The sequence below is a fragment of the Canis lupus genome, chromosome 6 (genome assembly GCF_003254725.2).
Source record: "Canis lupus dingo isolate Sandy chromosome 6, ASM325472v2, whole genome shotgun sequence".
Taxonomy (NCBI): Eukaryota; Metazoa; Chordata; class Mammalia; order Carnivora; family Canidae; genus Canis; species Canis lupus.
This window is the reverse complement of record NC_064248.1, coordinates 28,748,620-28,771,382: the sequence shown is the minus strand read 5'-3', so window position 1 is coordinate 28,771,382 and position 22,763 is coordinate 28,748,620. Positions and strand designations below refer to the sequence as shown.

The following is a 22,763-nucleotide window of genomic DNA, read 5'->3' as shown; positions in this document are numbered from 1 at the left end:
TCCTACTGTCTCCATGGCCAGCCCATCTGGTAGGAAGCTGCCTCTGGCCTCCCCCTAGACGCTGCACCCACCCAGCCGGGATGACTGTTTCCTTCTGTCTGGTCCCCTCACCCATTACCCTGACAGGCATATCAAGACCTGGCCCCCAAGGCTGACACAGAGTCCTTGGGGACCGCCTGAGGGTATTCAGAAGAATCTACTTGCTTTCCTTCCCCGGTGACAGCCACTCCCACAGACCTGAACTGGCAAGTGTCCACTCTTCCCATGTCCCCTGTTCAGGACAGGTAGGGTGACCCACCATCTGGTTGGCCTGGGACTGTCCCAGTTTTATCACTGAAAGTCCAGTGACCCAAAAAACCCCTTAGTCCTGGGCAAACCAGGATGGTGGGTCATTCTACCTATCTCTCCTTCCAAAACAAGCCAGACATCTCAGGGACTCTCTTTCTCTCTCTCTTTTTTTAAAGTTTTATTTATTTATTCATGAGAGACACACAGAGAGAGGCAGAGACACAGGCAGAGGGAGAAGCAGCCTCCATGCGGGGACCCGGTGTGGGACTCGATCCCAGGTCTCTAGGATCACACCCTGGGCCGAAGGCAGATGCTCAGCCACCGAGCCACCCAGGCATCCCTCAGGGACTCTCTTAAGAGACTTGGGGACAGGCCACCACAGCTCATCACTCCTGTTAGGAACTACTGCCAGCCTCTGACCTCCATGAGGCCCCAAACCCATGGACATCGTGCAATCAGCGTCACACAGGGATTGGTGGAGGAAGAGAGCCAGGTCCTGGATGGCACCACGTCGTCCCAGGCGGCACTGAATGTCGCACATTGCCTTCTCCAGGGATAGACATTGGGAAATTTCTATTCCAGGCCATGAAGGTTGGGGCTGGCCAAACTGACCTCAGCTCTGCATTGCAAGAAAAAAGGCTTTTAAGTCAAGGAGTCAAAACCCAAATACCTACGTGGCCAGGCAGATGACCCAAGTGAACCCAGCCAGGCAGGAACTATGCCCTTAGTGCTTTGGGTACATTTTTCTATAAGGAACAGGGGGTGCCCTGCCTCAAACTGCCTTTAGCAATAAGGAAATTTATTAGGCATTTGCCAGGAAGCCTTAGAGGTACGGTGGGCTTCTCAATTGATGGTTTGAGAAATACCTCTGTCAGGCCACTAGAGACACAGGTTCCTTCCACCTCTCCTCTCTGCCTTTAGCCTGTTGGCTTCACCCCCAAGTCTGGCCCAAAGTGGCTGCTGCAGTTCCAGGCATCACATCCAAATTCATCTTCTCTCATTGGGATTGTATCACCTGATTATCCTCTAACCAACGACTGGTGGCTTCCTCTGAGCCAACGAGCTGCCCTGGAAAGGGGCGAGAAAGGACAATGAGAAGACATTTCCATGACTGAGATGAGGAAGCATCTGGGACAGCCACTTGAGACAGAGACACCTCTTCCTCCTCCTGGTGTCTGAGGCAGGCACCGCATTTCACATCCCCCTTGGGTACTTGTCGGGCCTCAGGACTGGTGCTCGCCCACGTGGGATGCTTCCTAGCTGATGCATGAAAAGCTGGTTTGCTATCCCTAGAACCTCCGTCACCATCCCCCAGCTCGTGGAGAAAGAATGAAGCCCTAGATGTCAGAGCACCGGGTGTGATCTCGGGGTCATGGGATCGGGCCCCCTGTCCAGAGTCTGCCGGGGACTCTGTCTCCCTCTCGCTCTGCCCCCGCACTCTCTCTCTCTCTCTAAAATGAATAATAAAAATATGTTTTTTAAAACATTTTTTAAGTCGGTAAAAATCTTTGACTTCTAAAATAAAATAAAATAAAATAAAAAATAAAACATTTTTTAAAAAGATGTCAGGGCCACGACATAAAAGGCACCTGGGTTTCTAAATAATTTGAGGATCCCCCTGCTTGGGCTGAGATACGAACAGGAAACAAAACTGTATCGTCGTGAGCCGTTGAAAGCGGGGGGTTGTTTGTTACAGCAGCTCGCCTGCCCTGACTGCTATTCTATTATATGCTGTTCTGCTCCAACCCACTCTTGCCCTGTGGGAAGGCTCCAACCCACCGTTGCCAAATCTTTTGATCATCTGATTTTTTTCTTCTTTTTTTAAGAGAAGCCAGAAATCTGGATTTTTTTTAAATATGAAATTTCCTGATTTAAAAACATTGGCCACTGAATCAAACTTAGTATTATTATTTTAAATGGCCCGTGGGCCAAATGAAACATATCTGTGGGCTCCACTTGGCCCGTGGGCTGCCGGTTGCAACCTCTGGTCAAAATACTTCAAAGCCAGCAGTATCGGCGTTGGAGCTGGCTTTGGTGTGAGCGGCGGCGCTGGGCCCGCGGCCACGTGGGTTCCAGAGTAGTCCGGGCAGATGGAGATGTCGTTCGACGCCTTCATGCCCACCTGGGCTGCACGGGGAATGTTCTCCAATTTCTCGACCCAGCTTGGCCTCCCCCCCCTCCCCGAAATCCAAGGGGTTGACTTTGCATCTCTAGGCCACCAGGTCCCGCTGGGCCAGGCTGACTCATCCATCCAGCGCCTGGTGCTGCTTCCTGGTGCTGCTTCCACGCCGGTGTCGCTGGGCTGAGGGGCAAGGATGACGCTAATGCCAGGGAGCCCCACCACCTCGAATCCATTCCTGGCATCCAGAGGCGTGGCCGGTTCCCCGCTCCCATTGAACAGGGATTGATCATTGCGACAATTTAGCAAGTGCTTGGTCTGTGCCAGACCCGGCCAGGCGCCCTGTGCGGATCATACGGTTTCATCCTCTTAACATCCCCACTTTGCCAGTGGGGACACACTGCAACTCGGGAGGGCCAAGAGCTTGTCCAAGGTCACAGCCTGATTGAGCTCTGGCTTCTCTTGCCACTGCAAAGCCTTTCTTGGGACCCCTGGGTGGCTCCATGGTTGAGCGTCTGCCTTTGGGGGTAATCCCAGGGTCCTGGGATCCAGTCCCGCATGGGGATCCCCGCAGGGAGCCTGCTTCTCCCTCTGCCTATGTCTCTGCCTCTCTCTCTGTCTTTCATGAATAAAAAAGTAAAATCTTAAAAAAAAAAAAACAAAAAAAACACAACACCTTTCTTAACCAATTTCCGTCACATGCCTGTGTCATGATGCTCCTGGCAGGCGAAGGTCTGGTCCCCAATAGATCAGAAAGCACAGACTCCTTGGTCTCACCCAATAGCAGCTGATCTTTCTGTCCACCTGGAGTTTGGGCCTGGGGTTCTCCGCCTCTTGGGAGTCTTGAGGTCTTCACACATGGGACATCATCGCTATAGTCCCAGCCACCACCCCCACCCTGGCTTCTCTTCCAGTACTTTCCTTTCTTTCTTGTATTTGTTTCCTAACAAAACTTGCTTTTGCCCTGCCGTGTGCCAGGCAGGGCAGGGTACCAGGAGTCCAGGCCTTTCCCGGAGGCTCCTTCTGCCGAGGGTGGCCATTCCACACCGTTGGCCTGGGCCTTGGCATCTTCTTCCGGCCAGAAGCCTGGGTGCGGGTGTGACCCCCTTCCCGGGAGAAGGCCAGAGTGGGCTCCTGGGACTTCTGGCCAAGGAGCAGGGTGTTTTCTGGAGTCTGGCAGCACTTCCATACCTCACTGGATTTCAGGCCGGCCACAAGCTTGAGTCACAGGAGACTGGGCCAGAATGGGCAAGAGCAGGCCTCAAGGGGATCAGGGGACATCTTTTCGGGGCTTTTAAGGTCCAAGGTAAAGTTAGGCAGGGCCCTGGTTGCCTTAGGGAGAAGTGGCTCTTTGCTGGTCTCAGCAAAGCTTGCCTTTTCCTTCTGCACCCAACTGTGAGGGCCTGAACTGGGGGGGAGGGGGGGATGAGTCTTCTGGCTCTGTGCACAGATGTGGGTGGTGGTCAACTCTTCTGGGGCCCCTGAGGCCCTGCTGCTGTGGCACAAGAAGCTTCTTGAACTCCCCAGAGGGGCCCGGCCTTTGCATGTGTCGCACCTGCTGCCTGGACTCCAGCCCTGCCACTGGCCCCAGTTTTTTCCTCTTTCCCTCTGACATCCCCTCCTCCAGGTAAATAATAGCAGGTCCAACCAACCATCTCGTGAACTCACGCAGAGGCCCCTCTTGGTCAAATGGTGCTGAAAGTCATGAAGTCCAATTCTCAATTTGGAGCTACCTACGAGTTTGGCAAACCAGGTCCCTACCCCCAGGGATGAGCACACACATACAAAAACAAAACAAAACAAAACAGAACAAAACAGAAGAAATCCAAAGCCTAATTCTGAAGCTGTGGGAAGATGAGAGCAAAGAGGTTAAGGAAGCACAGAGACACCTACTCAACAGAAACACCTTCAGGCGAAAGAACAGAATAGTGTGTCAACAGCATCCGGAGTTGACCATTTTCTGGTGCTTGCCAGCATGGCCTTCAGAAACTGAGTGACTCTCACCTTTGGGTGTAGAGGATAAGGCGCTCAAGTGCTCGCACCGTGATCTGGAAACGCCTGTACAAATGTCATATAATTCATTTTCAGCAGAGGCCATATTCAGTAAAATTCTGAAAATATGTCAATGAGCCTAATTTTGTGCAGCGTTTCTGAATTTTTTTTCACTTAAGACGTTTTTGTTATGTATTTTCTGCTAACAGTACTTAAAACTGCAACTTTTCGACACAAAGCAAATAAAAAGGATATCTTTAGGGCAGCCCAGGTGGCTCAGCGGTTTAGCGCTGCCTTGAGCCCAGGGCCTGATCTTGGAGACCCAGGATTGAGTCCCATGTCGGGCTCCCTGCATGGAGCCTGCTTCTCCCTCTACCTGTGTCTCTTGCCTCTGTGTGTGTGTGTGTGTGTGTGTGTGTGTGTGTGTGTGTGATGAATAAATAAATAAAAATTTAAAAATTAAAACAATACAAATTTATTTTTTTAAAAAAGGTTATCTTTATAGGAAGCAATGAGAAAAAAAAATGCCAAATACCCTTTCCTACCAGAGTATTTGTCTCTTTGAAGCCTCATGAAAGTCCTAGAAGGCAGGTATTATAAATCCCACTTTACAGATGAGGAAGCTGAGGCCCAGGCTGGCTAAGCAGTGACCGGGGTCTCCCAGTTGGGGAGAAGCAGCAGGAGGAGCCCAGCCGCTCGCGCGCCCACAAGAGGGGCTGCAAGGATGCCGCAGTCTTAATGGAGACCACACACCAGTGGGATCAGCAGGGAGGGCGCAGGTGGACACCGCCACCCAGCTGGGGTGTCTCCTGGTGCCCTGACCCAGGCAGCTGGGCTCCACAGCTTGCGCCCTGGACCTGGAGACCAGCATGCTAACCTCCTGCTGACTTAGGTCTCTCCCTGACACAATGCATTCCTTGAGGTCAGGGACCTGTCCTGTTTGCCACCGTGGCCTCAGTGTCAACTCTGGGCCTGGCACCTAGAGGGCAAGCAAGTGTCGGATCCATGAACAACTGACCTTGGAGCCTCAGTCTTTTCCTCTGGAAAATGGGCAGAGCTCAGTAAGCTCGTCTACTTCCCGTGCTGGGCGCATAGTAGGTCCTCAGGGGCAAATGGGGACTGATGATTATCAGCTATCAATCCTTTGCTTTAAGAGGCGTCTCCCCTGTCCCCCTTTTGCCCCATTGCCCTCCAAGTTGCTATGGGGGAAACTACCCCCTAGGGGTCTCTCTGCCCTGGGGGTGAACCCAGAGAGCACCCCCCCCCCAAACCTTCCTTGAGCACTGCCCTCTAGCTTCTGGAATTGGAGCCCAGCCAGGGACAAGGGACAGGAGATGCAAAGCAGTTGGTCCAAGACCAGTGCAATGACTGCAAACCAGGGCCCCCCATCTTTGGGGGGTGAGGAACTAGGGGTGCACGTGGGGCAGAAGGAGAAGAGGGGCCTGCCTGGCTCATTCCCTCTGGCTGGGGTCCCTGGGACCCCTGTTGATAGCAGCAGGAGGGCCAAACAGGTTGGGTGATGTGTTTTCTGAGTGTGACACACGTCGGCCAACAGAGGACAGCAAATACATTTTTTATGATCCTGGGAGGCTCAGTCCTGTCACATTTACTTGAAAAGAGGCTGGGCAATGGAGGGGGACAAATCAGGTCTCAGTTGTTTGGATCTTCTTTGGGCAAGAGGGGATACTTGTACTATGATCTGGGGGTTCCCAGGGAAAGGGCGCAGGCGGGGCAGATTTCACCAGGGGCTGAGCGGTAGGGCTGCAGGGCCCCCTCACTGCTGGAGCCTCGTGTAGCTTATGGAGGGAGGGGTGTCACCTGAGGGGCCAGATCTTTGCCAGGTGGAAGTGGCACCCTCAATGCCCAACCCCCAATTTCCAGCATATCTCGTCCCCTGCTGCTGTGACAGTGGCGTCAAAGTGACTTTGGAACAGGTGGGGGTGAGGGGAGAACAACTTGATGTTTTGGCCTGAAAGTGGGTTGGTATCTGGGGAGTTCTTGGGAACAGAGCACCGCTGTCCAGTTTCCAAACCTGGGGCTTCCAAGGGACTCCCGTCATCCCAGAGATGTTTAGGGGCCACCAGGGGGTGGTGACCAGGCTGGGGGGGGGCAGTTTGGATGCTGCTGCTCCCGCTTGCAGGGTTTGTTCCTGCGGGGTGGGGGGTGGGGGGGTGGGGAGGCCCGATGCAATGGGAGGACCGGCTAAAAGCGCCTGCTGGCACCGCCACTGAGTGTTCCCAAAAGAGGCTAGCGGATCTGGGGGCGAGTCTGAATCTTAAGTAGCTGTGTCCCCATTGAGGCACCCTGCGCCCCAGCCGAGGGATCCCTGGAGCGCATGTGGAGCGCTCCTGCCCGCCCCCGGGAGGGAGGCCCGGCCCAGGCTCCCTCCTCCGGCCCACCGGGTGGTGGAGCCGGGGAATCTCTCCCGCCCCCGCCCCCCCCCCCCCAGTTTGGAGAACCCCAGGCTCTGCCCCCACAGGTCGAGGCTGACGTCGCCGCCGCATTTCTAGGAATGCCCCTATCCGCTGACTATATTTGGCGAGGGTTTCTAGGAAGGCCCCCCCGCCCCGGCCCCCGCCCCGGCCCCCGCCCCAGCCCCCCCAGCGCCCCCACCCGGGCAGGCGGGCGCGCGCCCTCTCTCCGGGCCGGGGAGGAGCCGCCCCGCCTGGGCCGCCGCCGCCTCCCCAGCGCCGCCAACCCCGGGCCGGCCCAGCCCCCGCCCCGGGCCGGCCATAGGGCGGGGGGGGGAGCGGGGGAGGGGGGCCGGGGGGGCGGGGGCGCGGCTTTGTGGCGGCAGCGGACCGTGGAGGCCGGGTGCAGCCCCGTCGGCTCCGTGCTCTCGGCAGAAAAGGATTTCCTACGCGCGCCCCCCCGCCCATCACTTGGCGCTCGTCTGGGGAGGGGTGGGATCCTGGGATCTTTTTGCCTGCAAGTCCCCCCGCCCCCCCGCGGAGAAGGATTTGAGGCTGGGCTCCAATCGAGGCGGAGGCTGCAGGGCCCGCGGGCGCCCCCCGCCCCGCGCACGCCTCCCGGGAGCCCAGGAAGGCGCAGCCCCGGGGGGCCCCCTGCGCCCCCGGAGGAGCAGCGGCGGTGAGTCTCCCCCTCTTGCCTGCATGGCAGCCTCCGGCGCCGGGGCACGGGGCCGCGGCAGGTGGGTGCCCAGGCCCCCGGGCCCAGCGGGTGCGGGCGGCCGCCCTGGGGTGGGGGTGGGGGTGGGGTGGGGTGGCGTGGGGATGGGGGGCGGCGGGGACCCGAGCGGGGAGGCGGCGGCGGGGGCAGCGCCGGGCCCTCCGGGGACCCCGCGCTAGACGCCTGTCTGGGCTGCGCTCCCCCGAGGCGGCGGGGCTGGGCTACCTCCCCGGCCCCCTCCCCGGCTCCCGAGAGGGGCGTGTGAGGCGAGGAGGTGGGATCCGGGCGCACGGCCCCCCCTCCCGCCGGGGCCCGGGGCTGGGCATGCACGCGCGCGGGGAGGCCGCCACCCGCCCCACCCCCACCCCCCCCGCCCCGCCCCGGGGAGCGCGTGCGGGGCCCTGGCTCGGCGTGACCCCAGGCCGCGCGCCACCCGCCGCTCCACGTGCGCCCCGCGGGCCGAGCCCGGAGGACACTCCCCGGAGAGTTGCCACCTCCCCGAAGTAAAGTTGGCGGCCCCCCCGCCCCCCTCGGAGGACGCGCGGCCGCGGCACGTTGGCTCAGCTCCCGACGGGCAGCAGCGGGGTGGGGTGGGGGGTGGGGGGGGCGCGTGGGAGACCGAAACCAGGTCCCGGGGCGCAGAGCCGGGGGCCCGGGCCCGGACGCCACACCGTGTGGCTCTGGCAAAAGTTGGGGGGGGGGGAAGGGGGAGGGAAAAACAAACAAACAAAAAAAAGGACATTTTGATTTGGGGATGGGGGGGGGAGTGGCCTTTCTGCTTTCTCCGGCTTCCAATCCCCACCGTGGGGAGCGTTGGAATGTGCCGCTCAGATCCTCTGAGGACACATCCATATTTATAATTTATTTTTAGGAGAAGTTGTGAAAAAGAGAAGGGGGGTTTAAGATGGGGAGGAAGGTGGTGGTGGTGGGGGCGGTGGTGGTGGCCTTTTCGGAACCCAGACACTAATTGAGCTATTAAAGTGGAGATGATTTCCCCCAATCCGGGGAGAGCAGCAAATTTGACTTTAATGAGGGACAATTAAAGGCATAAATAACGAAACTTTAGCTGGATGTGGGGGGTGGGGTGGGGACTTAATGCGGCACCAAAGGCACTCCTTTTGCGCTTTGCTAAGGGACATTTTGGGGGCCCAGCGTCTTCCTGGGAAGCTTTCAGGCCCAACTGTGGGGCTGGAGGCAGGAGAGGGAAAAGATACCTCCTCCGGGGTGGACAGATACCCACCCCCATCCCTCCCACCACCGTCCTGGCTTTTGGGTGAGATCAACTGTCATCCCTGCAGGAAAACCCAGGATTCCTTTAATTATCCAAGATTCTCCAAAATCCTGCCTCAGAGGCAGACTGCCCCAGTGCTGTGAGCTGTGCAGGGGAGCACACTTCTTTCGAAAAGGTTTTGGAGGCTGTGGTCCCAGAATCGGGGTTTTGAGGGCGAGATGAGTTTATGTTTGATCCAACTGGCCCACAAAGTCCCGCTTTTGGGGTCATTCTAAACATCGAGGGATTCAGGCCCAGCAGCCCGTGGAGAGAGAGCCAAGAGCTAACACCTCCAAGTTGCACATCTAAAAGCTGATTGGAGAAAGGGGGGGGGAGGTTTGCTACTTTTGGTAAAAGTGAAAGGCTGTTGGGGGGGGCGTGGATATTCTCGTGTGTGCCCCCGAGGGTGTGCGCTCCTTTTGTTGAACCTGCTAAATTTTTAAGGGCCTCTTGGCTTGGGAGGCCACAAAGAGATGAGGGAATTGTACAGTTTTTTCCCCCAGTGGTTTAATGAGATGTTGTAGGGGACAGGATTTGAAGGCAATGAGTGGCATACCTGTTTGACACCCTCCAAATGCAACACCGTTGAAGCTGTGAATGGTAATTATGTTAGATTTGTCCTCACATTTGTCAAAGGGGCACCCTCCCCCCACCCCCCGTCCGCCTGCTTCCGCTGGGAGCCACAGTATTACTTTGGTACCTCGGTCTGAGCCATTTTATCAGAAATTCAGGATATTGTGTTCACAGGAGCTCTCTCAAGACAAGGGTGGCAGGGGCACAAATGCCCTTCCCAGAACATTAACCTTATTACGTAGGTTGTATTAATTTACACCCTCCCACACACCCCCACACACACACACCTGCCCTCCAGTTGTGCCCTATGCAGACACCCACATACCTTGAATTTATTTGCAAACCTGGATTTCAATCAGGTGTCCACAGCACAGAATAGAAAAGTGAGCTGGACCCGAAGAACTTTGGAACACAGGGTGCTTGATGGACGATTCTGTGTAAGGCAGACATGACACACGTACACACAGATGACATTTGCACTCGGGGGCCTTGGCAAAAACAGTTCTTCACTTCCCCAGTTCCCTTTGTTACGGGACACGATGAAACAGCACAATTTTCAAGAGTCCACCATCCCAGCGTGGCTCATCGATGGGAAATTGTCACGTTGTGACACAAATTGTGTTTGTGCTCTGCTGAATCGTCACCACCACCCCCCCACACCCCCCCCCCCCGCCCTTGGCAACACCAGAGAGCTGTCAGGTCCTATTTGCTTTGCTAAATAAGGATATCTCGCCAAATTAGCCTTTAATGATACTTCTCCAAATAGGATGTTTTAGGTGAATTAACGAGGCCGGAGCGCGGAATGTGGCGCCGAGACACCGAGCTGCCAGCCAGGCGGTGTAGCCGTATGTTAACACGACTGGATCGTGAAGTGGGGAAAATCAGAGCGTGTTTCGTTGCCGAGTGTGAAGCAAGTCTGCTTTCCAGCGAGCATTTGCAATCGCACAGCCCTTGCTTATACGCGGGCCCCCTGAAACGGCGCCTGAAACTCTGAATACATTTAGCGAACTTTGCCCCCCCCTCGGGGTCTGGCACCAGGCGGTGTAGTTTGGGGAAGAGCTTATAAATCAGGACTTTGCAGCGAGAAGTCGGCAGGAATTCGGCAGAGAATCCCAGCGCCTTTGCATATTCCTACCACCACCCTCTCCCTGCCCTCCCCGCAGCAATAAGACACACACACACACACACACACACACACACACAAATTAAGCAAGAACTGCTGAATATGCTGAATGCATTTTGGCTTTTCTCCTTGGGCCTGTCTGTGTGAAATTTCATTAAGCGGTTCCTATCCCCCCACCCCCAAGAAGTGTGGATTTTGATGAAAAAAAAAGAAAGAAACTTTGAATCGAGTTCTTAACAATATACAAGCCATGGCGAATCTCACTAGGACACAAATGTTTTGATGGGGTGGAGGTGGGGGAATATGATCTAGCCCCGGGGGTGAGATATTTAGAGGGGGTAGTGCAATGAGAGGAATTCTTCCTTAATGATAAAACATTTATGTTTATGACTCAAAGCAATGGAAAGGTGGGAGAGTCCCTACAAGGGAATACTCCAATTTCTTGCTCCCCAGCACCGCCCTCACACACACACACACACACACACACACACACACCACCTTCTATTAAGAACAGAAAGATGGTTCTTGCCAGGTAAAGCTACGGCTTTCTAGTAGCAGATCAGCTCACTCTCTTTTAATCGGGATCGTGGAGTATATACGGCTATTTGGGGCGGGGAAGAGAAAAATTAGCCCGATTACGGGTAAGGGAAACTCGGTTCTTAGAGTCACTTGCCAGAAAATACGTGCACACGCCAACAAAATAAAACACTGTTCTGGAATCTTCTCTCTTGCCCAGCATCCCAAACTCGGAAAAACGTGCAGTGCTTTGTGCCGCGTGTGCATAGAACAAGTGAAACCAGAGCACCACACGGGCAGGAGGTAAAAGCACCATAGATTTTTTGGGCCTGGGAGCCACGCAGGCTTTTCAAAGCAAAAGGGTGGATGTGGTAGGGAGTTTGGAAGGAGTGAGCTTTGGGGTCCGCCTGCCACCCTGAGCGCCCGGCCCTCCTCTGGTCTCCCTCAGGGCAGCTGATGACCCGATGCCCGCTCGGCGTCCGGGGTTGTAGGGGGCGCGTGGGTATGTGCAGAGCCGTCGAGTTTCCGATTGCACAGCATCTTCCTTATGGGGAGCATCTGCGTTTAAGGAGCCGCAAGGCAAACTCATTTCTCCGTGTCCCTGAATGGCCACGGTGCTCTGTGAAAGGGAGACACACGTGGGAAGTGAAAACTGAGGTCGGTGTCACCAGAAAGCCACGTTAAAAATGCACCGGCAAATGGAGCCTTTTGTCCAGGACTTGTTTGGCCTCCGCAGGGAAGGCAGGCAGTGGCCGCCTTGAGCCTTGAGTTAGCCGTGCAGCGCGGTGTGAGAGTTTGCTCGGAGGCGTGCAGAAAACCAGGCTCTCTTGTTGGAATCGTGCGTGAGATCCGTGCCCGGGCCTGTTGGCATCTCTGCCTGGACCACTGCCAGCCCAGGCCTGAATGTGGCCTTAGAGTCATCACCGCGGCCCAAAGGAGCCCTGGACAGGTGCACACGGGGCTGTGGCAGCGGGGGCGTGTGTGCAGGGCTGGGGACGGGGGGGGGGGGGGTACGATCTCTGCTCCTGGGACCCCGCTGGCAGCGTCTATTGACTAGAAGTGGGGTGTTTGGCTCCTGAGGGCAGCCTCCCCAGAGACTCTGCAGGGCCTACTGCCCCACCTACCACGTGGTCTCTGGTGGTGGGGAGAACCCCACTTTGCTAAGCACAGCCTCCCCGATGCTCAGAGGGCAACCAGTGGAGGCCATCCTAGGGGCTGGGGGCAAATCCGCCTGTGCGGGAGCAGAGCAGACGTTGAGTCCAGAAGGTTCAGGGGCAGAGCCGTGCTTCTGCAGGCCAGCTGGAAGTCCTCCCCGCGGTCCTCCTCACGTTCGGGGTGGGCCCAGGGGGCGTGGCGCGGGGCCAGCGGCGGGGCTGCAAGCATCTCAGCTACCGTGCAAGCTGCCCTTGCCGGCCCTCTCCAGGCCAGCGGGGCAGGCTGCAGCCCTGAAGTGGGGAGAAGGCGCTGCAGGACCGTCACAGGGCCTGCTGGGCAGATGGGGGGACACGGAGCCGGGCTGGGCGGGACGGCCAAGAGGGAACTGGGGGGCATCCCTGGGCGTGGAGGAAGGCGGCTGCTCAGGCAAGCTGCACCCAGCCCTGAGTCAGCAGTCCCATGGGACTCCCATTTGGCCCCAGCCGCTGGACTCCAGGCCACCTAAAGGCCTCCTGGGTTCCTGATTGTATCTTAGAATGGCATTAAAAGGTCCAGACCAGGCATTCGTAGGCCTTGCCATATTTAGCCTCAGCTTCACCCAGAGAATATTTTAGGTGCTGCTTGAAAGAAGAGATCTGGGCCGGGTTGCCAGCTGTCACATGGCGAGTATAGGATCGCTCGTTCCCCTGCAGGCCTGGCCCAGACGGCCGGGTGCTCACCGGCACAGATGCCCCGAGCCCCTTGCCAGAGCTCCGGGGCCACGCGACAGGTGCCAAGGAGCCAGCGAGCGCCCAGGTAGCCGGTTCCGTGTCAAGAAGGCTTTGCGTCCCGTTTTTCGTTCTGATGGCGATAAGGCAGGCGGCCTCCATTCACAGCTCACAGAGGCTGTTTTCAGCCCCTCTCTTCTCTCGATGGCCCAGTGTGATATGCCAGCTTGCTGAGTGAGCAGCCTCCTCCTCGGGTGTCAGCAACCGTGGAGAGGTTAACCCCTTCGGGACCCAGGGGTGCTGGCTGGCGCGGGGGCCTGCACGTGCAGAGACCTTGCGGGCCACTGGCCCCAAGGGGACCCACTGCCCTGGACTTCTTAGTCCTCGATCACTAGTGGCCAGACCTGAGAGACAGCATCCTGGACCTTAGCAGGGATTCTCGTGCCTTCTGCTCCACCAGCGACACCACTAGGCTCCCCTGCCCCAGCCTTCGCCCTCTGGTTGGTTGTTCGGCCGCGGAAACTGCTCTCTTTCCAGATATTTTCATCTGGGTTTCCACGTTGACCACCTTTCTCCCCCATTCCACATGAGGAGGTATTGAGGGATTTGTGATTCCCTTCAATGGAAAAGGAGGGTTCGGGAATAGTTGGTTGGGGTCTTGGAGAAATGTCACAGGCGAGTCCTGGAAGTGGCCTGGTGTCTGAGAATGACCCTTATAACCTGCCCCGGGATTCCCGATCTCGGTTTTCTGGGCGCAGAGGAGGCACGTCGGTCTTGAAGCCACTGCACAGCGACACATTTAGCCAATTATCAGCCAGTCATCAGCAGCTTTTTGGGGAGCCTGGGCGGAGCCGCCGCATACCATGAAAGCTCTGGCTTGTTTAAAGTACGCTCTAACTTTGTACATTTTTTCCTTTTTAGTTTTGGCTCTTGGTACTCCGAGAGCCACCACTTCCTGCCCAGCTGGTTCGTTACCGCAGGGAAAATGAGGGACTTTTGGGGGCAGATGTGTTTCCATTCCACTATCATAATGCCCCTAAAAATCCTTATTGCTCTTGCAGTATTCCTCGGGGTCCCTGGGCCAGCTGGGACGATGGCAGCTCTGAGTTCCTCCAGCAACTCAAAGAAGAGAAAGAGTTTCCCCAGATCCTCCCAACACACACTCCCTCCTGCACTCACTGCTCAGAACTGGTTAGGGCCACGAAAAAGAGAAAGGCGCCCTCCGCAGACACACTGGTCGCTAATCGTGCTTTCTGTCCCCCTTTTGCTCTGGGGGGAGCGAAGGGAGTCGGGGGCGGGGGGTGGGAAAGGAGCAGGTGTTACTCATTGCACCAGGCTAGTGAGGCGACTCTCACCTTCAGCCTGGTCCCTCCAGCGGGGCCCCGGGATCTTCACCTTGGCAGGCGGCCCTGGCCGGTCCTGGCTTTCTCCCTCTGCTCCCTGAGCCAGGGCACTTTCCCACTCCCTGCCTCGGTTTACCTATCTGCCAAGGGGAGGGCCACACCCCAGGCTCTGGCCTCGAGGGTTCATGGTTGCCACCCACGGCTGTGATGAGCTCAAGGACTATAGGAGCGCCGAAGGTGCTTTGAGAATGGGGAGGTTCAAGCATTCGCCGCGGAAGGCGTGAGTTCCTAACACACCTTATAGGCTGAGGCCACTCAGACAAGCAGGGGAGACCGCAGCGAGCACGGGTTTCTGGGATCAGCCCGCTTGCGCTCTGGGACTGCTGCTGTGTCACCCCAGGCAAGTGGCTCAACCTCTCTGGGCCGCTGGTTCCTCTCGTGCGAAACCCACAGCTCAGAATAGCCACCGCCCTGGCCTGATGCGCAGATCTACTCGGCGATTTTAAGTGGTACCTGGCTACAGGTGTACATTATTCTCATGGGTATTTCTTTGTAGGGTTCATTTCTGTTTGCAGCCAGCAATGGGATTTTCGATTGACGGCAAGGATAGAAGACCCTTTTTTGTACTGATTTATAGAAGTGAAAAAGGGCGAGTCACTTGGAAGAAAAACATGAAGCAAAGAATAGCAGAGGTGGCCTGAGGATGGGGCAGAAATAGAGACGGCGAAGCCCACTTAATTAAGAACTCCTGTACGTCTCAGCGATTTTTGGCACCCACATAGTTGGGTGGCCAGTTCGAATGTGTGGTGGGCCCCACCCATGACAGCCAGGGTGTCACATGTCTTCCCTTTTCAGGGATGCCCCCACCCCTTCCCTGCTCACCCACACCGATGAGATCTCCGCCCTGATGCCCACCCATAGTTTTCATTTGTCCCGTCTGAGGGTGGTGACGACCCAGCGCTCTTCTTCCTCGCCAGGGCACCTCTCTGGGCCTCAGTTGCTCAGTGAGATGGGGAAAATAATAAACCCTCTGTCCCAGATCAAGGGATTGCCAGAGCTCCATCGGGCAGCTACCATGGTTCAGACACAGCACCAGGGACAGGCAGGGGCCACAGCAGTGCCCTCGGCCTGGAGGGACGCTCCTTCGACAGGCCACCCCGTGCCAGGCCCCGGGCACCAGCTCCCCGCCTGCCCCCTGGGACCGTGGCTTTACAGGGAAACAGCGAGCGCCGGGTCCGGCCAGCAGGGGCGGACTCTGGTTTCACTTTCTGCTGTGTCATGGGGTGGGGGGTGGCATCAGGACCCAGCTGGCCAGCTGGGGCAGGCATCGAGAGCCTGGCGGACAGCTGCCGGCCCAGCTGCCAGAGCACAACCCACGCCCTTGCCCCGCGGGCTGCCAGGATGGGGGCTGGGCCTTCAGGCACCCCTTCCCTGCCTCTCTCCCACACGGTGGGGAGAGCCCCAGGTGAGAAAAGCCAGGAGTGAGATGACTGCTGGAGCTACGAGATCTCCCCCAAACAAGTGCTTAAGCCACATGGTCTTGAGGTTCTGAGAACTGCAGCTGTTGCTCCTGGATCCGAGTGCTCTGGCTGGACACCTGCTCCCCGCCTGCCTTCGCTGAGCGCTGAGGCCCTACTGTGCGCTAAGCACCATGCCCGGTGCCAGGGACACAGCCGGGACCAAGACGGCCCCTGTCCTCACGGGGCTCCCACTTGAGTTGGGAGACAGATAAAAGAGCAAGCAAAGAATCCCCGTGTTACAGGGGAAGGTGTACACTGCGCTGACCATGAGCTGCCTAGGTCATCACCATTACCTAAGAGTGACAGATGCTACCACAGGCACTTGAGGTGCCTCATCTCACTCTACAGCCGCAGCCAACTGTGAGGTGGGCCTTAACAGGATCCTTGTTCGGATGAGAAAATTAAGGCGCAGGGAGGTGGCCCAGCTGGAAAGGAGCTCTGACCCCAGGTGCAGGGCCCTGCTCTCGCCCTAACGCGCTGCTGTCATCACCCTGATACGTTTAATAATTTTGGCATGAGGGGCCCCGGGTTTTCACTTTGCAAACTAGGGAGCCCGCCCTGCCCGGATCTGATGGACTCCAAAGCAGTCACTCTGAACTCCCACCATCCACACAGATCCTATAGCCAGGTCCAGAATAATTTTCCAATTCATCAGTGCAGTATTCGGGGGTTGGGGGTGGAAGGGAAATCCTGGGGACAAAGGGAAGGTTGATTATGGGGCTGAATTGCCCAGATGCTTGTTGGTTTGTGTGTTGCCCCTTTAGAAGCCAAGGAGGCAAGAGCCAAGGGCAGATGCTGTCATTCATTCACCGCTGTATCCCCAGGGCCTAGCGGGTATTAGCTGCTCAGTTTACATCTGTGAAGCGAAGCCAGTGAGTGGGAGGCTGCTGGGTATCCTGATCGAAATAGATTTAAATGACAGGAAAGCAGGTTGTCAGGGATGCAGTGTCAGCCCTGGCCACCCCAACAGGCTTCTGGGGGGCCCCTGAAACGTGTGGGGATGTGCATCTCATACCTCCCCCAGATCCAACCGCACCTGCCAATGCTCTGTAGCAGAATACTGTGTAACAGGCTCTGGTGGGGAGCTCGGAGAAAACACAGATATTTAGACACATGGGCCCGGATTCCCAAGCACCTGTTATTGGGGAAAATGCAGAGTTCAGTTAAAAAAAATATTCAGGTCTTAGTTCTGGGCGGGTTCAAGTCCCAGCTGGGGGTCAGGGGGCACAGTTTCCTGGGCTGTTGAATGAGAGGGCTTGGATTTGTGGATCAGAGGCCCCTTTTCCTCTGAAATTAGAGGTCTTTTATACTCTCAACGCTCCACATTATAAATATTACCAAGAAGCAGAGAATCATCTCAAAAGCCTTGAAAATATTTGGAGCAATAATAAACATTTGTATGTTGTCACCAACTGTTTTCACAGGCACTGTCTCCACTGCTTCAGATGACCCGGTAGAGGAGGAGTTGTCGGGTTCCGTCTCTAAATAACACAACCATCAGCATATACTGAGTGCTTTATATGTACTAGGCACTTAACACGTATGATGGCATTTTAGTTGCCCGAGCAGAATACGAGGGAGGCACTGTTATGGTCTACAGCTTGCCGATGAGGAAACACTTAGAGACCTGTCCAAGATCACACACCCAGAATGTAAAGAGCTGGGGTTCAAGCCTGGACCTTCCATCTCAAGGACCAGCAGACTTTACCCCAAAAGGGTCAAATACTAAATATTCTCGGCTTTGCAGGCTGTATGGTCTGTGTGGCAGCTACTCCACTCGGCCATCGTAACAAAAAAACACAGACAACGCAGAAACGAGTGGATGTGGCCGTGTGTTCCAATAATACTTGATTTATAAAAACAAGATATGGACTGAATTTGGTCCACAGGCTATAATTAGCCCACCCCTGTTCCAGACCCCAAAACCTGCCCTCTGGTTTGGCCCTACCAACATTCTTTCCCGTCCTCTCTCCCCGCCTGTGAAGTAACTAAGAGTTAAGCTTTAGGTCAGAGAGACCCTTGGCTCTGGAGGGATCGAGTTGGGCCTCTCTTTTCTTGAGGGAATTATGAAGCTCTTGGAATTTACAACTAGTAGGAACTAGTAGTGACCGCCCTCATAGGACACCATGGGAATTTGAAAAGTGTAATTTTAATAGCTGTGATGGAGTAACTTTTAAAGAGGAAATGGTTATAGTTTGGAAAGATACCTCAGTGGGGCACCTTGGCTGTGGAGGGTACTTCTCAGAGAAGACAGTTCTCTGGAGTCTGTGAGAATGGAAATAGAATGAAAAACATCTTAAGGCACAAGAAGGCAACTGAAAGGGGGGGGGGGTGTGACAAGTGTGTGTGTGTGTGTGTGTGTGTGTGTGTGTGTGTGCATGCGCAGGGAGAGGATGCGGGAGAGACAAGGGATTTCCCAAAGGGCAAGAAGCTGAAGACTAAGGATTCCTGGTGGGAGAAGTGGAGGACATGGCTTTTTTTTTTTTTTTTTTAAGATTTTATTTATTCATGGTGAGACACACAGAGAGGCAGAGACACAGGCAGAGGGAGAAGCAGGCTCCCTGCAGGGAGCCCGACGTGGGACTCGATCCAGGACCTCGGGATCACGCCCTGGGCCGAAGGCAGACACTCAACCACTGAGCCACCCAGGTGTCCTGATGTGATTTTTTTTTTTTAATGGCTTTGTTGAGATATGATTCACTTACCCTACAATTCACCCACTTAAAGTGGACAGTTCAATGGCTTTGAATATATTCATAGAGTTGGGCATCCAACATCATAGTCAATTGTAGAACGTTTTTATCACCTCAAAAAGAAACCACACTGTCCCAATCCTCCTCCCTCCACTCCCCCTTCCTCCTAAGCAGTCACTAATCTACTTCCTTCTCTCTAGATTTGCCGTTCTAGATATTTCATATAAATCATACAGTGGGAGATCCTTTGTGACTGGCTTCTTTCACTGAGCATTATGTTCTCAAGGTCTGTCCACGCCGTAGCGCACTGCGGGACTGGATTCCCTTTTGTGGCCAGAGAATATCCACATTTTATTTATCCATTTGTGAGGTGATGGGCATCTGCATTACTTATACTTTCTAGCTATTAGGAAAAATGCAGCTGTCAACATCTGTGTGGGCATACATTTTTCATTTCTCTTTGGCGTACACCCTAGAAGTGGGATTTCTGGGTCATACGGAAGCTCCATGTTTAACATTTCAAGGAGCTCCCAGAAGCAGGTCTTGGATTGCCTTTTCAGCTTTGTATTATGGACTTTCCCGCCATACTGAACATAGGGAAAATACCATAATGAGCACTTGGACCCATCATCCAGGTTCAACAATTATCAGCGTTTGCCCCTCCTGATTCATCTGCCTCCCCCCCAACACTTCCTCTTCACTCTTTGGATAGTGCGAGGCCAATTTGAACACTGACTTTATGTTAACTTGCCCAAGAGGCCACCACTTTTCTTTTGCCCCTAAACTTTCAGAGTCTCCTCCACCCATAGCCTTGTGTTGCAGAATTTGGGGTGCATGGAGGAACTGGGGCAGGGTCCCAGTGGACCAGTGTGGGGTGGAAAGGGAACAGCTCCTGAACAGAACAGGACTGGCTACATCACTTGCACAATGAAAATGTGGAGACTTTTGTTCAAAAATTATTAAGAAGTTCAAGATGGCAACAGAGCACTAAACCAGACATAGGCCCTGTGCAACTGTACGTGTCACATGCCCATGAGGCCAGCAAAAGGGTGCCCAAGCAGAACTAATTCATTAGACACAGGAATTTAGAGCTCTGGTGTCCAGGAGAGACATAAGCACCCCTCACCCCCAATCCCTGGAAAGTTTCCAAGAAAAGTTGGGTCTCCCATGTGGGAGACAGTGGCATGTTGGGATAGAGTTCAAGCCCATTCCATCTGAATCTCCAAAAATAAGATGACCCCAGCTGACATGTGGGTTATGAGTACTTAAAAAAAAAAATTAGCCATTTGCCTTAAGCCTTCCTCCCTAAGAGCCTGCGGTTGTTTTATTCAGCCACACCATTTCGTACTGGACTCTGAGTGCCCTCTGATGTCACAGCAGATGACAGGGCTGCCGTCTTCAGAGCAGAGCCCACTGGTCAGCAAACAGTCCAGGGGTGCAGCAGCACCCAGGGATGCCCTCTGAAGCCAGGCGGCCGTGGTAGATGCTGGCAACCCCTCCGGGCACCCGGTCCCTCTCAGCAATGACAGGACTCCACTATCCTTCTCAAGGACAGCCTCCACCAACCAGACGAACCCTATTTCCTGTGCGCATCGAATCTCATCTCAAGAGCTCAGACTCCTCACTCAAGACACTGAGAGATTCCAAGCCTCTAGCATGTGGATGATGCACTTCCACTAACAGCCCCTTGTCCTGCAGGGGTATACAACACGGGGGGTGGGCCTCCTTGAGGAGAGAACAGGTAAGAGCCTTGCACTGCCTCCTGCTCTCTGCTGAAGCACATGCCCATTCACTGCTGGGTCCTGCACCCCCAGGAAGGGGTCTGTGCATGGGGCACAAACCGCACGGCGCTCAACACAGGTGCCTTCCTACCCTTAGGAGGGGTAATCAAAAACCAAAGAAGAAAAAAAAATTTTTTTTAATTTGATTAAAATAACATAATGACTGTAGCAAACAAAAAAAAAAAAGAAAGAAAAAAAAGAAAAGAAAAAAGAAAGAATCTACAACAGGTCTGAGTAAGTCCTGCAGGCAGCTTTGGCGTTGGGAGCCAGCAGAGTGGATCTTAAAGCGTCGGACTCAAGACTGAGGCAATTCTCAGCCAAGGAAACGTGGAAGCACAGCCAGCAGATGTCTCTGGAGGCGTTAGATGGTTCTGGGTTTTTTGTTTTGTTTTGGGTTTGTGTGTGCGTGTGTGTTTTTCCTGCAAGCACCTGCTCCCTGCATCTGCTAACACACCTGCCGGCAGTGGGAATTTGGCCAGGTGGCCGCTCGTGACACCCACCCCTCGGCTGCAGTGACCGGGCCTGGCCAATCACAATGGTGGACCCCTTCTGGGCCGGGCTGACGTCACGGTTCTGGGTATGGTCAGGTGACCCAAGCAGGGCCGATGGAGGCTCGTCCCACCTGCAGCAGGTGAGAAGTTAGCTTTGTCCACCCTGTCTAGGCCAACAGGCAGAGAGAGAGAGAGATGAGAGATGAGAGATGGGATGGGGGTAGAGAGGAAGGATGGGGCTGGCGCCAAGGCCCGACCCCATAGCCCTACAGGTGCTGGATCCAGGAGCAGCTCAGCCTTTCCCGTCCTTATCGCAGCTACCAGAGGGATGAGTCCCCATACTACCTGTCACATCAGCTCTGGTGTCTGTGCGGCCCAAGCATGGGGACCATGTCCTCTTCAGGGACTGGGTGAATCTAAAAGGGGCAGGTCATCCTCAGAAACCATTGTCCCCCAGGTGTGCCTCCTGCACCTGAGGACAGAAGATGGGACGCCTGGGTGGCTCAGTGGTTGAGCGTCTGCCTGTCGCTCAGGTCATGACCCCAGGATTCTGGGAGGGACCTCAGGGAGCCTGCTCCTCCCTCTGCCTGTGTCTCTGCCTCTCTCTCCTCTCTTCGTGTCTCTCATGAATAAATCAATAAAATCTTTAAAAAGACAGAATAAGAGAATCCCCAGACACATGTCTCTGTGTGCCACCCACCCCAGCCCCCATTCATTTCCCGCTGAATCACAGCCACACACTTGCTGTTGAACTTGGAAGTCATGCCCTTTCCCTGCTTGCCTCAGTCTCCCCAACCTCGCCCCTAGCAGATACCCCCCCTCTCCTCCCCACCCTGCTCTCCACCATGGACCCCGCACCCAACTTATCCTGGCAAAGCTCGGATGCCGACCACTGCTGTATTTGTGGCGGCCTCTGTATGACTGTCCCCGCCCACATGAGGAGGATCTTGAGCATGGGGACCCTGGACATCTTTGCACCCCCAGCTGGGGCGTGCAGTAGGCAGGCAACAAGCGTGAGAGGAAAGGAAGTGGGGAAGGAAATAGGAGGAAAAGGGTAGCTCATTCCTCCTTATTCTGGTCTCACCAAGGGGTCCCTGGTTTCCTCTGCCCCGTGCTGTCCCTGCAGGTGGACACTCAGCCCCTGCCCCCATCTCCTTCGGGGCTCTACCCGGGTGTCCCTTCCTGGTTCTCCCAGCCCCTCATTGACTCCCGTGTCTCCCTTCCATGTCTTCAGTTCTCTTTGGCCCCTCCCACCCCCATGGGTCCTCCCCTCCGTTCCTGTGATCTTACTTATTCTCTCCTCTCCCACAGGTGGTCAGGCATTTCTCTTTGGTCCTCTGCTAGCTCCTCAGGCCCTGGACCGCCACCTGACACCAGCTAGATGCTCAAGAAATACCTGAGCACACACGTCCAAAGCACACAGGACACCCGAACGGGTCTCTTACAGTACCTGTGTGCTTCATGCATTTTATGATCGTTCCAAAGGTCAGGTGATGTGTTAGCTCCTTAGGGCTCCCATAACAAATTGACACAAACCAAGAGGCCTTAAAATTACAGAAACAACAGAAATTTCATAGTCCTAGAGGCTAGAAGTCCATAACCTGGTGAAGCCACACTCCCCAAGGTGCTTCAGGGGAAGATCTGTACCTTGCCTCTCCCAGCTTCTGGTGGCTCCCGTGTCCCTGACTTGTGCCCAATGCGCTCCAGTCTCTCCGTGCATCTTACTCTAGGTCTGGCTCTGCTTCTCTCCTACGAGGATGCACGCAATGCTCATCTGGATAATCCAGGACAAACTCATCTCAAGATGCTTGAAGTCTTTTGCCATATAAGGTCATATTCACAGGTTCCGGGGACCGGGAAGTGGGCATCTCTGGTGTTTCTCTGCGACCACTCCAGGTTATTTGCCTAAAGAAACCAGAAAAGCTGGGGCGTGTGGGTGGCTCGGTCGGTTAAGCAAACGACTCTAGATTTCAGCTCAGGTCATGGGGTCAAGCCCTGTGTTGGGCTCCACACTGAGCATGGAGTCTATTTGAGCTTCTCCCTTTCCCTCTACCCATCCCCCC

The 22,763-nt window shown here is 55.2% G+C and overlaps 1 long non-coding RNA gene across 1 annotated transcript in view; it reads left to right on the top strand.

Annotated features, from left to right (window-relative positions):
* The first annotated feature begins 7,186 nt into the window (after positions 1-7,186).
* The window catches only part of LOC125755279 (uncharacterized), a 17,513-nt gene continuing 1,936 nt past the window's right edge, over positions 7,187-22,763 (top strand). Inside the window, exon 1 of the long non-coding RNA XR_007411264.1 lies at positions 7,187-7,489. This is a non-coding gene — a long non-coding RNA (uncharacterized LOC125755279). The remainder of the gene's footprint in view (positions 7,490-22,763) is intronic.